We start from the raw sequence: 15,630 nt of genomic DNA, 5'->3' as shown, positions 1-15,630 counted from the left end.
CGGGATATTACCGCAAGTTCGTTGAAGGATTCTCAAGCATTGCCCGACCCATGACTCAGCTCTTGAAGAAGGACAAGAAGTTTGAATGGACACCAAAGTGCGAAGAGAGCTTCCAGGAGCTGAAGAAGAGACTGACCACCGCCCCAGTTCTGGCCACACCGGATATACACAAGGAGTTTGTGATATATTGTGATGCGTCAAGGACCAGACTGGGAGGTGTTCTGATGCAAGAGGGCAGAGTCGTAGCTTACCTTTCAAGGCAACTACGGCCTCATGAAGAGAACTATGCTACTCATGATCTTGAGTTAGCAGCAGTGGTTCATGCCCTGAAGACATGGCGACATTACCTCCTAGGGAAGCGGTGTGAGATATACACGGATCACAAAAGTCTGAAGTATATTTTCACTCAGAAGGAGCTGAACATGAGGCAACGAGTATGGCTGGAGTTGATCAAGGATTATGACCTCAGTGTTCAGTACCACCCTGGAAAGGCTAATGTGGTAGCGGATGCATTAAGCAGGAAGGCTTGTTCCTTGAATGCTATGCTTAAGGACAAACTACCCGCCTTGTATGAAGAACTTGAGAGCTTCGGGATGGAACTGGTTGCACCAGGATTCTTAGCCAACCTTGAAGTCAAGCCTACCTTGATGGATGATATTAAGGAAGCTCAGAAGGGACACGAGAGTATTGACGGTATCAAGAGGAAGATCAAGGTAGGCAAGGCCCCAGGATTCTCAGAGGATGAACAAGGAATTGTGTGGTTTGGGAATCGCATTTGCGTACCCAACAAGGTGGAGCTCAAGAATCTGATCTTGCGAGAAGCTCATGACACCCCGTATTCCATCCATCCTGGAGGAACCAAGATGTATCAAGACCTGAAGGGAAGATTTTGGTGGCATGGTATGAAGAGGGAGATTGCCACCTATGTTGCGAAGTGTGATGTATGCCAAAGAGTCAAGGCTGAATATCAGCGACCTGCTGGATTGCTCCAACCACTCAAGGTTCCCGAGTGGAAATGGGATAAAGTCGGAATGGATTTCATCACTGGCCTACCTAGGTCAAACAAGGGACATGACTCCATCTGGGTCATAGTCGATCATTTGACCAAAGTAGCCCATTTCATTCCTGTTAAGACTACCTATGATGGCAACCGACTAGCAACTCTATACATCAACAGGATCGTAAGCCTTCATGGTGTTCCCAAGGAGATTGTGTCAGATCAAGGAACCCAGTTTACCTCAAGGTTCTGGAAGAAGTTCCAAGAAGCCATGGGGACCAAGTTGTCCTTCAGCAATGCTTTCCACCCACAGACCGGAGGTCAGACGGAACGAGTGAATCAGATACTCGAAGACATGCTCCGAGCCTGTGTCTTAGCATATGGAACTAGGTGGGAAGATTGCCTCCCTTTCACCGAGTTCTCTTACAACAATAGTTATCAGTCAAGCCTTCAGATGGCACCATTTGAGGTGTTATACGGACGGAAGTGCCGCACACCCCTCAATTGGTCGAAGACCGGAGAAGGACTTGTCTTTGGGCCCGATATCCTCCGTGAAGCAGAAGAGCAAGTCCAGCTTGTCAGAGAGCGTTTGAAGACCGCCAAGTCAAGGCAGAAGAGCTACGCTGACTCACGTCGTAGAGACGTAAACTTCCAAGTTGGAGACCATGTCTATCTCCGGGTCACACCTCTCAAGGGAACCCAGCGTTTCCATGTAAAAGGGAAGCTCGCACCAAGATACATCGGCCCCTTCAAGATCACTGAACGACGAGGAGAAGTGGCTTACCAGTTGGAGCTGCCACCTGAACTATCCGGTGTGCACAATTTATTCCATGTGTCACAACTCCGGAAGTGTCTCCAAGTCCCAGCCAAGCCTGATCTTTACAAGGACCTCAATCATCAAGCCATTGACCTTCAGCCTGATTTGACTTACCGTGAGAGTCCTACATGCATACTGGATGAGGCTGAGTGACACACTCGAAGCCGCACCATCAAGTACTTCAAGGTCCAATGGAGCAACCACACTGAAGCAGAAGCAACTTGGGAGCATGAAGACTACCTTAGATCCGAGTTTCCGTATCTCTTTAAAGCCTAGTTTAGGAATCTTGGGGACGAGATTCTTGTAAGGGGGGTAGGTCTGTCACACCCTGCATTTTGTAACACTTCATTTGCATTATTAAAGCATGAAAATTTGGACCAACAAAAACTTTTGCATCATTTGGCTTTTATTTGGAGTTGGTTTTCTCTCTGTGATTCTTTTAAGTGCTCTCAAAAGTCAACATGTTTTACCTTCTACACTTCATCTCCTTGCCCCAAACTTCTGTCCAATGATCATGCCATGTGTATAGAGCAGTATAGTATTTTCTTACAAAAATAATTTGGCCAAAAAGTATTTTCTAAAATTAGTTTTCCAAAAACCCTTGAATTGAGATTTGCACTGCAAGTACTTGATTTAAGGTGTGAAAAATCTTTCAAAAGGTATATTTGAATCCTATTAGATGTAGGACTCCCATAAACCCCAAAAATATAATTTTAAAAACTATTTTCCTATTTTTTTAAAGCTTTTTCTTAAGGCCAGAAATGGTCTTTAATAGGGAAAAATTATTTTATTGTTTCAAAAATATTTGACAAAAATCAGGGAAACTCAGTGGACATATATTTTCCATATATAAGAGTTTAAACACATGGTCATGTTCAAAATATTGGGCAAAGTCTCCCAAAACCATTTCTGCCCATTTCAAGGATTTGAAATATTTCTAAAAGAAATATTTTCATAAAAATCCAAGAAAAATCCAGCAAGTCCCAAATGCATATTGTGATAATCTTGCAAAGCCTCATGACAACCAAAGTCACTTTGGTTCACCAAAAGGCCCCAAAACCCTCTCTGACCACAATCAAGTTTGAGCAACTTTGTACTACCAACTTTCTCTCCTTGACCCCAACTTTTGTGAGCATGTTCACATGACCAAATTAGGCCACTACACCAAGTGGTGCATCAAGGAGAAGTGATTTGCTCAACTAGATCTACTCAAGTCTATTTCTGCTCATTTCTAGGGTTTACAAAAGTTACATTGGCAACTTTGCCCAAATAAGCTCCAAATTGGTGGAAGGCCATATTTATATGTGTCATTTTACCCTGTGGAGTCTCATGTCATTTGGAGTTCATTTGCTTAACCAAACAAGCAACAAACACCTTCTGCCATTTTACTAAAACAACTACTTTGACCTCTTCCACTCTTCTCCATGGCCTCTCCTTTTTACCACAGCCCCTCCAAGTCCCCCTCTACCTCTAGTAACAATGGCTGCACCTCAGCTCTATGATTGAGGGGTGAAACCACCTCATTTACCCCTCTGGACAGCCCCTTTCTCCCTCTTCCTCACCTCCCTCCTCACTCCAATGGCCATCCATGGCATCCAATGTACCACCCCACTTCTTTACTCCCTCCTAGACCTGCTAGACACCAGTGGGCACACCCCTGCCCTTTAAACAATGCCATGGCAGCCATTTGCACGCTCCGGAGCGCGCTACAGTGCGCCCCCGCACTGTAGCCGCCCCCTTCCAGCCGCTTCCGGCCACCTCGGGCCTCCCCCGCGCGCCTGCCGATGCGCCTCGGCGTCCGTGACACGCTACGTGGTCGGCCCCCTCCTCTCTCCTCCTCCCCGTGCCTCCGCGCTAGCAAACAGAGGCTGCCCGAGCGCGCCAACGGTGCGGCTCACACGCGCGGTGCCTCTGACCCCTGCTCCCTCTCTCTCTTCTTCCCCTGGGCGTAGTCGACCCCCACGAACACCCCAGACACAACCAATCAGGCCCCCGTGACAGGTCCACGGTGGACCACCGTGCGGCTATATAAGCCCGCCCCAGGCCGCTCCAAAGGCATAAGCCTCCCTCTCACACCCCCAGGAGCACGCCCGCACCACCCAATCACCCCCGGAGAGCCTCTGTGCTCGGGATCGACCGGAGCCCCGCCGCCTCGGCTCGTCGGCGTTCGCACGGTACAGGCCTCCTTCGCCCCTTCTCTCTCGATCTGGACTCTCCTCACCTCTCTGACCATTTCCCCTCTCTCCCCCGCCTCGTTTGCAGCCGAAATCGACCGGGGCGAACTCCTCCCGAAGCTTTGCCGCCGTCCTCCTCGTCGCCGGCGAACCCCTGTGCTCCGGCGACCGCCTCCACCTCCACCAGAACGGCGACTCCTCCCTGAGCACGCCGGTGCCCTCGGATCAGCTCGCCGTCGACCACAGCGACCCCGGTGAGCTCGCCTCCCTCTCTGGCTTGAGGTAGAAGATGACGGCCGTGGGGCCCATCAGTCAGCCTCACATACTGACGGGTGGGCCCCACCCGTCAGGTTTAAAGCGCATGCGCACGCGAACCGTTTTGCTGCGACGGCTGAAGGCGTAATTTGCCTTTACGCCTTCGGTGTGGCAGCCTCGCGCGGGCTGAATCCCCCCTGGGCCTGCTGCACTGTGGCCTTTCTGGCCCAGTGGCACAGTGCCATTTTTCCTTTTCTTTTTCTATCACGTTTCCAAATATTCCACAGGATTAAATACTAGTCCAAATAAATTCCAATTCCTAAATTCCTAGAATATTGCAACATATTTAATGGTGCAACTTTCATTCAAATCCAACAAACTTTTCTTTACTGTAAATATTTAAATGTGATTTTAAGCATTTAAATATGCCTTTGAAAATCCATTTCTCCCATTCTGTTGCACCAAATCCAAAACTAGGAATTTTCCCCTTCTTAGTTTTCGCCCTAGTATTTTACAAAATCAAGTTGACATTTTTCTGAGCACTTTGACTTTTCTGTTTTTATTATTGCCTTATTTCTTTCTCGTTATTATTTTTGCGATGATAGATTGCGTTGCTGACGAAGGAGTTGGACCAGAAGACTTTGAAGACCCAGGAGACTTTGTTGAGCCAGGCAAGCAGCCCTTTGACCATGTCTATGAAGCCTTTTTATGCATGTCATATAGTACCTTATCGCTGTTGCACCAAAATCATGTTGAGGTGGTGAACCACGTGGGTTGGTTGCCTCTGTTACTTCCTCGTTGATACTTGCATTGTGCATGACCCTACCTTCTTATGAGGGTTATGCCGGTGGGAGTAGATACGATGCTAAAGTAGTGCTACGCAAAAGGGATGGGGATATGCATGGTGAAGGAGGCAGACTGTTTTCAAAAGACTTTTCAAAAACCCCATCGGGTGCCACTTATGCCCGAGGGAGATGATGAGATGGGTAACCACTTGATGACGAAGTGGTGTACCAAGCAAAGTGTGTGTTGTTTTCGAAAACGGATTAGATTTAAGATTTGTCGACTGTCCCAACCTTACATGCGCAACCACTCTACCCTTATATGGGAAAGGGCATTATTGATTACCTAGGTTGATACTAGCTTGGAGCCCGCATTACTAGTGACAGGGGTGAGTTGGTGCTCTCTCCTGGGACGGGGTCGTGCCAGGTAGGGCGGCCATGACTATTTTCACAGGGCACCGGATACACCGTTGTGTCCCCTCTCGGGTGTTACGATCTCGAGTGAGTCTCGTATGATGTACATCGTGAGGATACGGAACAACGAGTGGACTCCATGTTAGTGTCGTCTAGGGAAAGGTAGTGATCGGGTGCTTACCCCGGATACTTGAGGTATCGCGGGTCGTGGATGACACGGAAGTTCCCCGGATCTTGTGGGTACAGTGTGCAACCTCTGCAGAGTGTAAAACTATTCGAATAGCCGTGTCCACGGTCAAGGACAGTTGGGCGGTGCTGCTTAAACTATGTCCAGAGTTTCACAAACGTGTGTGTGTTTGTTGATAAAACTATTTGGGTCAAGTCAAAGGACTTGACGTGGTTGAGTTGGGTTGGTGCCCACTCTATTTATGTTGATATCTGTAACCTGTCCTCATGGTTACGTGAATTCTCTTGACGCATGTCTTACTAGTTGTTGAACATGTCATTGCACTCAAAACTAGCTTTCTGCAAAAATTTACCTATATCATGTATTGTTGTATCCTGAACCAAAACATGGGTTGCTTGCGAGTACATTCAAAGTACTCATTGGCTTGCCACTGGTTATTTAATTGACCAGGCATGGAAGAACCGGAGTTCAAAGAAGAGTTCTTTGGAGACGAACATGCGAACTAGGACGTTTCCCAGTCAGAATGCCTGTAGGGTTAAGGCTGATGGCATGGGTTCTACTTATCGACGAAGATTTCTGCTGCTTGTGTTTCATTTGATGTTCAGCCCTTAAGGCTTTATCTATGTAAGACTTGACCGTAATGGTCATAATTTGTGTAAGACGGTATGTATGGATGTAAGACTCTTGTTATTCAGCTTCTGTGTGTTCAGTGAGCATTGATCTCTGGGATCACTATACACGTGCATTCGGTGATCTCGACTTATGAGTCGGGGTCCCCACAAGACGTATCAGGGGAATCCCCTTTTTCATCATCCTTTTGGTTTTTAATGTATTCTAATCCGTTTCTCCTTTTTAACACTGTTTTCTATTTATTCTTATATCAACTAAATTGATTTTTTAATTGTGAAATATACACACAATTCAAGCATAATATTTTTAGGAGGCACAAAAAGTTTGGGGCCAAAAGGAAATACGTAAAATTAGGTTTATATTTAATTGGTTATTTTAACTACTGTTGGACCTCTTATTAATTTGACAAGATTTAATTTTTGGGTCAAATAATGTTGGGCTCAACATGTCAAAGATCAGTGGAATTTATAGAATATGGTGAACATTTTAGTTTTACTGTTTGACGAAATAATTTATTTGACTTTATTTTCAATTTGAATTGGGCTTGTTTTTATCTCTACTCCTAATGGAGCAGTTGGTGAATAGTCTCCATGGTTTATTTTTGCTGGTTTATTTTCGTCTCTCCTCCCACCACCCCCTCCCATCCTGGTCCATCGGTTTATTTTTCTCTCCACTCTTTATTACAACCAGGACTTTCCTAAAGTATAACAAATCACGGATCTAACTTCCTTAAATTATTCATATCAATCGATTCCTTTTATTGGTTCAATTTGTCTTAGGAAACAAATAACAAATTTTTAAGAAACAAATAATAGATTTGAATCTAACTTTCCTAACTTATCTAAATCAATCGATTTCTCTCATTAGTAAAATTTGTTTTAGGAAACAAATAACATACACGTCACAAACTTTCCTCCCAATAAATAGTTTCTTAACATTTGCAAACTTTCCAAATCAGACACGTCACAAACGGGAAGGTACTGATATCATGTTACCAAACAATAAAACCCCATTTGCATAGAAATCAGTTCAAAATCCTAACTTTCCTAAATTTTTACCTTTCCTTGATAACATCCAATATTTCCTATGTTTTCCACCTATTGAAGGAAATCACCCCTCCATCGATATTAGCATTTTTTTGGAAGGAGATCTCCGGTTATGATTTTTTGCGATTCTTTCCAATTGTGACCTCTCCTTCCGCTCCGGCTCCTTCTCGCATAATCACCTCCACCACAGCCAGCTGACGCCACCCTATACCTCTTGCCTCTCCACACCTTCTCTGCCACCTCCTCCTCGTACTCTATTGACACTCCCTCCGCCATGTTTGTCCACGGCAGTGTCGAGGGCATGGCGCAACAGCGTGCCAGTGGTAGAGCAGCGCATAGCAGCAGGAAGAAGCACACAGTAGGCGAGGCAAGCGGCTGACAGTCGAGGGCAGAGATGCGGCCGGCGTGGCTGAGGGGGCGGCCGGCAGAAGATGGCCGCGACAGGAGGCGGCGCGAGGCAGAGGCGCGATAGCGGGGCGAGCATAGGGATAGGCGGCAGCAGACGGGGCGAGCGTAGCCAGTGAGAGTGTAACGCGGCCAGAGTGTGCGCTGCGCGGGGCACAATGGTGCGGTGGCTGTGGCGAGCGTGATGGCAACGACGGGCATGACGAACGGGGTGTGGCACATGTGTGGGCATGGAGAGCCAGAGAGGGAGTGGCCCCGCGGGCGCAGAAGAAGAGCTGACGGCTCGGGCATGGGCGCGCATAGGAGTGGCCATTTGCCACGGGGTAAATCCGAGGAGCTTAGTGGATACCCCTGCAATGGCCATGGCGGACAGCGGTTCTCGGCCACGGCGAAATACCTAACGAGAGCAAACAAGAGGGGAAACTGGGGAAAGGCAAGAGGAGATCACGGCGGTGTCAATGGCACCCTAGGACAAGACAGGGGAGCTCGGGGCGGCGCGGATCGAACGGCAATGTCACAGTGGCCGAAGGTTGAGGAAGACGACAACGATGTCGATCTAGGGGTGCTGGACTTGATCTCGTTGGCACAGACGAAGTAGCGGAGGCACTCGGAGCTCCTCGACAAGCTCCTAGCCAGCAGGGAGGCCAGTGGCCGTGTGGACGGGGTCAGTCATGGTGGCTGTGGCATCTGACTTCGTCCTGATCACCGGGATCGAGTGAGCGAGGAGGAGAAGTGGATCTGGGAGGGGGCGTCGAGGAGGAGTGAGGCCATGGGGGCAGGGGAGACAGGGCGCCACCCTTATCCATTCCCCTTCGATGCCGGCGAGGTGGTCGGGCAGGAGCCCGGCTCTGTAGCGACGGGCCCCGGGAACAGGAGAAGACGACCGTGCGGGGACTGGACCAGTGGGCCGGCTCGGTGGCAAGGCCCGGGGGGTAGGGGGAATCCCCTTTTTCATCATCCTTTTGGTTTTTAATGTATTCTAATCCGTTTCTCCTTTTTAACACTGTTTTCTATTTATTCTTATATCAACTAAATGGATTTTGTTAATTGTGAAACTATGCACACAATTCGAGGCCAATATTTTTAGGTGGCCCAAAAAGTTTGGGGCCAAAAACAAATACATATAATTAGGTTTATATTTAATTGGTTATTTTAACTACTGTTGGACCTCTTATTAATTTGACAAGATTTAATTTTTCGGTCAAATAATGTTGGGCTCAACATGTCAAAGATCAGTGGAATTTATAGAATAAGGTGAACATTTTAGTTTTACTATTTGACGAAATAATTTATTTGACTTTATTTTAAATTTGAATTGGGCTTTGATTTTTATCAAGTGGCAGTTTGGCTTAGCAAGCCTGATGACATGGCATCATTTGGGGGAGGTCACTGTAGCTAATGACTTGAGGTGTTACATAATCTTCCCATTTCTGAAATTTCATTGTTAAATGATTGGGGAATATATCACACTATCCATTAGTTCAGTCAAGCTCACCACAAGTCCACACATTATTTCCAATTGAGTAAGTCTTATTGGTGGGGAGAATAGGCTATGTGTGTGTGTTAGATAGAGAGAGAGAGATAGAGTGAGGAAGAGGGAGGGGAGAGAGTGTGTGTGTGAGGATTTGATGGTAAAAAAGGTCGTCAATGTCGTAATATTGAACTCTTAAAGTTAATGTGGCCCCGTTGCAACGCACGGGCGTTCTTCTAGTCAAGGGTAAATATCAAGCTCCTTGTGGTGATGTAATGATTACTACGGTATTGTTAGTACCAAGCTTTATTTGATCCTAAGGTGATCGTGTGATGACCATGATGGTAAGTGATTCATGTGGTGGTTACGAGGTAACCGCCAAGCGAGAATAAGTTGGTTCATGATAATGTTAACCTGTTGCATGTTAGTATCACCATGTCATATGCTCATGCCATGCTAAAGTTGTTCTAGCTGTATCATGTTCATCCTTGGTAAGTAACCTGTAATTGCCATGTTGTTATATGTCTTGATTGCTTTGGTTGCTGTGAGCTTGCAAGTACATTCAATGTACTGACCTAGCGTGTCATGATAGTTTGCAGGTCATGCCTTGTCTGCTTGCTTGTTTTCCGCGGATCTTGAGTTTGCGAGCTAGGATAAACGTTCCAGCCAGAGTCCCTGCGGAGTGGAGTCCATTGTCGTCGTCGTTGTTCCGCTGCTAGAAGTTATTCCGTTGCTATGTGTTCTCTGTAGCTTGCATAGAGCAACCTTGGCAGGCATAGTGTCATCGTGCTAATGTAATCCCCTTGTACCCCTATCGATTGTAATAAAGAGTTGATTTCTTCTATGCCAAGCAGTATCATATTCCAGAGACTTATCTTGATCTCTAGGCTGAAATACGGGGCGTTCCGGCCTCTCTGAGCCAGGGTGCCACAGGCGTTGGTATCAAAGTAGGTCTGGCTCTAGAGTGTCCTAGTCCGCGCAAGCGTTAGAAAACGGTAGTATAGGGTCTGTTTGTTTGTCTTTGCCTGCTGCATATGGTTACGACATAGCATGCATATAGACTTATTTGGTCGCCAAAGATCTATCTTGTGAGCCTAGGTGGTTTCGATCCACTACCTGCACCCTCCTCCTTTGCATCCCTGCTTTTCGGTGTCCGCCGTTGTCTCTGTCCCAGCAGAGTGATGCCATGGTAGCAAGTGTTTTAGATACCATATGAAAGAGTTAGGCTCAGGTATCACGTCAATGTCTTCCCTCCATCCACTATCGGTGCAACAAACCCTGGGTATGTTGCCCTGACTGTGCACAAGCACGGGATCAAGATTGAAGCACCAACCCAAGGCAGAGTACAAGAAACCAAGAGATTCAAAGTACCAACGAGCAGATCAGAGGGACCAACACCAAGTCAGAGAAGCAAGATAACGTCAAGAGAAAGGCCTCTTTTACCGGGCAGGCGAGCCGGCAAGAGACGAGGCCACCCCTAGAAGAAGACGACCAAGGCATCCCGACAGGGCTTGCCAGGACTTGCGGAGGCTAAAACACCTCACCAACCACCCCACCACGACTCACATCGTCGATCAGTGCGGTGTCAAGCCGCAAAGTGATTAAGTGGCAGCCATTCGCCACATGGTCGCCCTTTCTACCAGAAAACCTAGGATGACACCCATCCTATGACGTGTCAGAAAAGCAGGCGTGGAGCTGGCAAGATAGCCCGGCAAGCCTTGCCGGGTAACCAACGATGCAACATTAAGCAGTGCATTTAATGCGCCCTGTCAACCTGCAGAGTTAGGTATGATAGCACTATTTGCTATCTTATCAGTGTCTAATGACTGATTTGCCACTGTGATGACCACTTAACCTATGAAAAGAGGCCCATGGCAATGGTAGAAGGGGTGAGGATGTTAGAAGGTTGGATAACTCACACCCCCATACGCGCATAGTCGCTGCCGCCCTAAGGAAACCCTTGTTGGGAAAGTGTACTATGCTCCACCACAACATTTACACCATCAATCCACCAAAAGCAGGAGTAGGGTTTTATGCCTCGCGGCGGCCCGAACCTGGGTAAAACTGCCCGTGTGATCTCTGTCGTGCTGCCTCATGCTCGTCTGCTCTTTGTGCAATGCAACGTCCCCCTGCCGAACCAGCAAGGGGCCTCCTGGTCCCATAGGTGGTCGTGGTTTTCGGCAACATCTTTGGCATGCCGGGTAGGAGGAGCGCTTGTGCGAACCTGAAGACGTGAGCAACGCGTCACCTTTGTTGCCAAATGCATTTTCAACGACGCCATCGACCATGGCGCCCAAGAAAAAACTTTCTTCTTCGGCTCATCCATCCACCTCGAAGGCTCCCCCGACCGCGGCCTCCAACACCGCGGGGGGCGCAGAGACGCTCGAGGACGCGGATGATGTTGGGGATGTGGTCGGAGCAGGTGGCACCACCACCACTTCCCCCGCGGCCGATGCAGGAGCAGGAGGTACCGGAGGAGAGCAGCATCAGCAACACCCCGACGGTGCTCCACAAGGCCCGAGCAAAGGGGTTACTCCGTCTGCACCACTTTCGCCCGCCGATGAGCACAACCACAGCAACGGCGCTCGGGCCGGGGTGAACCCCGCCCTCTGGCCGCTCCCACCGCAAGTGCGGTCGTAGCGCGTGCACCACCCCAAGGACGGGTCGACCAAGCCGCTACGCTCAATGGAGCCGCTCGCCCTCGAGCACCTTCGTCGCACCACCCTGCCATCCAGGTGGTTGCATCACAACAGCGGGGGCATGGTGCTGCCGCCGCTGGGACCGCCAGGAGCAGAGCAATGGCGCGATCGACTTCGTCTTCATCCATGCCAAGTACAACCTCAGAGGCCATGGCGCGGGCTCAGCTACTGTTGAGGTTTCCGCCGGCGGCCAAGCAGACGGACGAATGGCATGCCACCATCCAAAGTCTGCTCAGTTTCGCCGAAGGTGGGGGCTCACGGAGAGCTGACCCGCCACGGCCTCCCCAAGCGATGATGACGGCTCATGTTGCTGCCCGTGCACGTCCCCATGGTGCAGTCCCCGCCACGGTAGCCAGTGCGAGCGCAACCAAGTCAAGACCCCGACGACGTCTCGATGGCCTCCTCTGACCCTCGAGCACGTCTGGGCCAATGACAAGCCCTAGAGGATAGACGAAGAGGAGACACACGCGTCATTGAGCAACGCCGCAATGACCTCCACCGAACCGACGGGTGCGACGACCCCGACATCGACGAGCCCGTGCTCGGTATTGGCGGGTGCCTACCTTCCGCGATTGGTTGCCCTGCCTTTACCTGTGAGCTGTGGCAAGTCCATTGGCAGTCCATTCGCATGTTCAAGCCAGATATACCTGAGAAGTACGACGGGAGGCTGAACCCGGCAGAGTTCCTGAGCATCTACACCATCGCTGTTCATGATGCCGGGGGAAGAGATGAGAAGGTGTTTGCCAACTACTTTCCTTTGGCCCTTAAGTCCAATGTGAGGTCTTGGATAATGCACCTACCGGAGAACTCCATTTCGTCATGGGCAGACCTGTACCAGGAGTCCATCGGTGCCTTCACCGGTGGCCATCAGGAGTCAGGCTGACCAGAGACCTGCAACTTCTCCAACAAAAGGAAGGAGAAACCCTCCGTAAGTATTTACAGAGATTCAACAAAGTTCGTAGAAATATTCCAAATATCCATCCAGTAGTTGTGATAGCTGCCTTCCAGTCCAATGTGTGCAACCGCCGGATTTGTTCTAAGATGAACGTGCAGTTGCCCAAGATTGTGAAGGAGCTCTACATGTTGGTGGATAAGTGTGCTCGGATGGAGGAGGGAAGGAAGTTGCCCGGAGAGGAAGATTGCATCAATGTTGATACAGAGGATGATGATGAATCAACCAACCAGAAGAAGAGCAAGAAGCGCAGTAAGAAGCGGAGGGATAAGGCAGTAATGACTGTTGAAGGATCGGGCACCCCTAGTACCGGCAAGACCGTCAAGGCTGAGGTCCCGGCAAGGAGGCTACCATGTGCGCTGATTGCCGAGAAGCTGCAGCTGCCGAGAAGGCTGGGAAGGGCGATGGATCATACTATAAGATCCATCGGACAAAGGGCCACGACCTTCAAGAGTGTTATCAGGTTGAGAAGTTGGTCAAGAGACAGAGAGCTGAGTATGAGAAGCTTGATAAGGAAAACGGTCAGAATGTTGCTGGTGGTAAGGGCCGAGGTGGTGAAGTAAATCACCCCAGAAAACCCTTTCAGAACCAAGGAAAACCCGCTAGGGGTTGAGAGAAGGAAGCCTGTGATGATGACAGTGCTGGAGGGGATGAAGAGGAAACCAGTGAGCAAGAGTTTCAGAAGGCCACTGATGCCCTGTGCATTGAAGGGGGTGCATCTCTACACACCTCTCACCGCCAGCTCAAGCGGTGGGCACGAGAAGTCAATGTCGTGGAACCAGCGCTAGAGCCCCAGAAGCCACTCAAATGGTCCCGTACGCCCATCATCTTTGACGATGAGGATCATCCTAGCCGTACCACTGCGGTAGGATGCCTCCCATTGTTGGTTTCTCCAACAATTCGCAACCTCAAAGTCACGAAGATATTGGTGGACAGCGGGGCTGGACTGAATCTAATTTCCCCAGCAGTTATCAACAAGCTTCAGATAGCATAGGAAAAGCTAGAGGTTACTGACACGTTTCAAGGAGTTAATCCCGGCAAGAGTCACCCTAAGGGAAAGATCATGTTGCCGGTAACGTTTGGGGGGAGAACTGAACTACCGGACTGAGAAGATTGTATTTGACGTGGTTGAACTCCCCCTGCCGTACAATGGGAATCTTGGACGCCCGGCTCTGGCTAAATTCATGGCGGCATCCCACTATGCCCACAACACCCTGAAGATGCCTGGGCCACTGGGAGTTATCCCCATCCCATCAGATGAGAAGGATGCAATCATCTATGTGGACAAGATGTACCGGGACGCAGTCGCGGCAGAGGCAGCGGCAGTAGCAGTTCCCGCCAAGGAAAGTAGAGGAAAGAAGAGGGACTGTAGGACCTCCGGCAAAGAGTCCAGAAAGCATGCCCCCACCGAGTGCACGACACCCATTGACGACGTGCCAGAGTATTCCAACAGCAAGAGATCCAAGGTTGCTGCACCCCAAGTGAAGAAGGTCCCGACAGGGGCTGGCTGGCGTTGATGGTACTTTCACTATCAACACCACCCTCGATGACAAATAGGAAAGCGCGCTCATTGCCTTCCTGCGGGCGAATATCAATGTGTTTGCCTAGCAACCATCTGATATCCTCGGTGTTCCTAGGGAGGTAATCGAGCACCACCTTGTTGTCTGCCCACACACCAGACCTGTTAAACAGAAAGTCCGGAAGTAGGCCTTAGAGAGGCAGCAGTTTATTGCCGAAGAGATCAGGAAGCTTGAGGCAGCCGGTTTGGTCAGAGGAGTACTGCATCCCTGAAAATGCAACTATATCCCTCAGTGGTTTTGGTAATTCTTAACAACATATAGTTCATTGAACTAAAGCTATTTCAAGATGATCATTTCAGAAAGTTCAATGATTGGCATGGCATGGACTAGAGATGTGGACCCCTCAAAATGCAAAGGACACATATTGGCCACAAGCTCAAGACTACATTTTCATTTTTAGTGATCCAAGATCACATTGAGTCCATAGGAAAGCCAATACTATTAAAAGGGGATGTGAAAGTGCAACTATCCCTGGGTGGTTTTGGTAATTCCTAACAACATATAGCTCATTGAGCTAATGCTATTTCAAGACAAATATTTCGGGAAAGCTCAATGATTGGCATGGCATGGATGAGAAAAGTGGATCCCTCAAAATGCTAAGGACAAAAGGATTGGCTCAAGCTCAAAGCACAAGACTCTACATTTTCTATTTTAGTGATCCAAGATCACATTGAGTCTATAGGAAAAGCCAATACTATCAAGGAGGGATGAGGTGTTGCTTAATGAGTTTCTTGCGCAAAATGCTTAGTGATATGCTCCAAAGCCCTCAACTACTTTCTCACATCCACATATGACCCAAACCAAAAGTCAAACTCGGCCCCACCGAAACCATCTATCCGGCGCCGCCGAGTTCAGATGTCATAGCCACTGCCACAAATCCTAGTCTTTTTGGTCTCACCGATAGGGATCTCGTTCTCACCGAGATGGGGTTGCAATATCTCTATTTCCCTTCATAACATCTCGGTCAAACCGAGATGAGCGATCGGTCCCACCGAGATTGCAATGCAAACTCATTGTTTCCTTTTCGTAACGTTTCGGTCTAACCGAGATGAGTGAATCGGTCCCACCGAGTTTGCCTGACCAACCCTATGTGTGTCCATTACCAAAATCGGTCTCACCAAGTTTGTGTAATCGGTCCCACTGAGATTATGTTATGCCCTAACCCTAACCATATCGGCCCCACCGAAAATCCTAACGGTCATATTATTTCCTAAATCGGTC

The sequence above is a fragment of the Triticum aestivum genome, chromosome 5B (genome assembly GCF_018294505.1).
Source record: "Triticum aestivum cultivar Chinese Spring chromosome 5B, IWGSC CS RefSeq v2.1, whole genome shotgun sequence".
Lineage (NCBI taxonomy): Eukaryota > Viridiplantae > Streptophyta > Magnoliopsida > Poales > Poaceae > Triticum > Triticum aestivum.
This window is presented reverse-complemented; position numbering follows the sequence as displayed.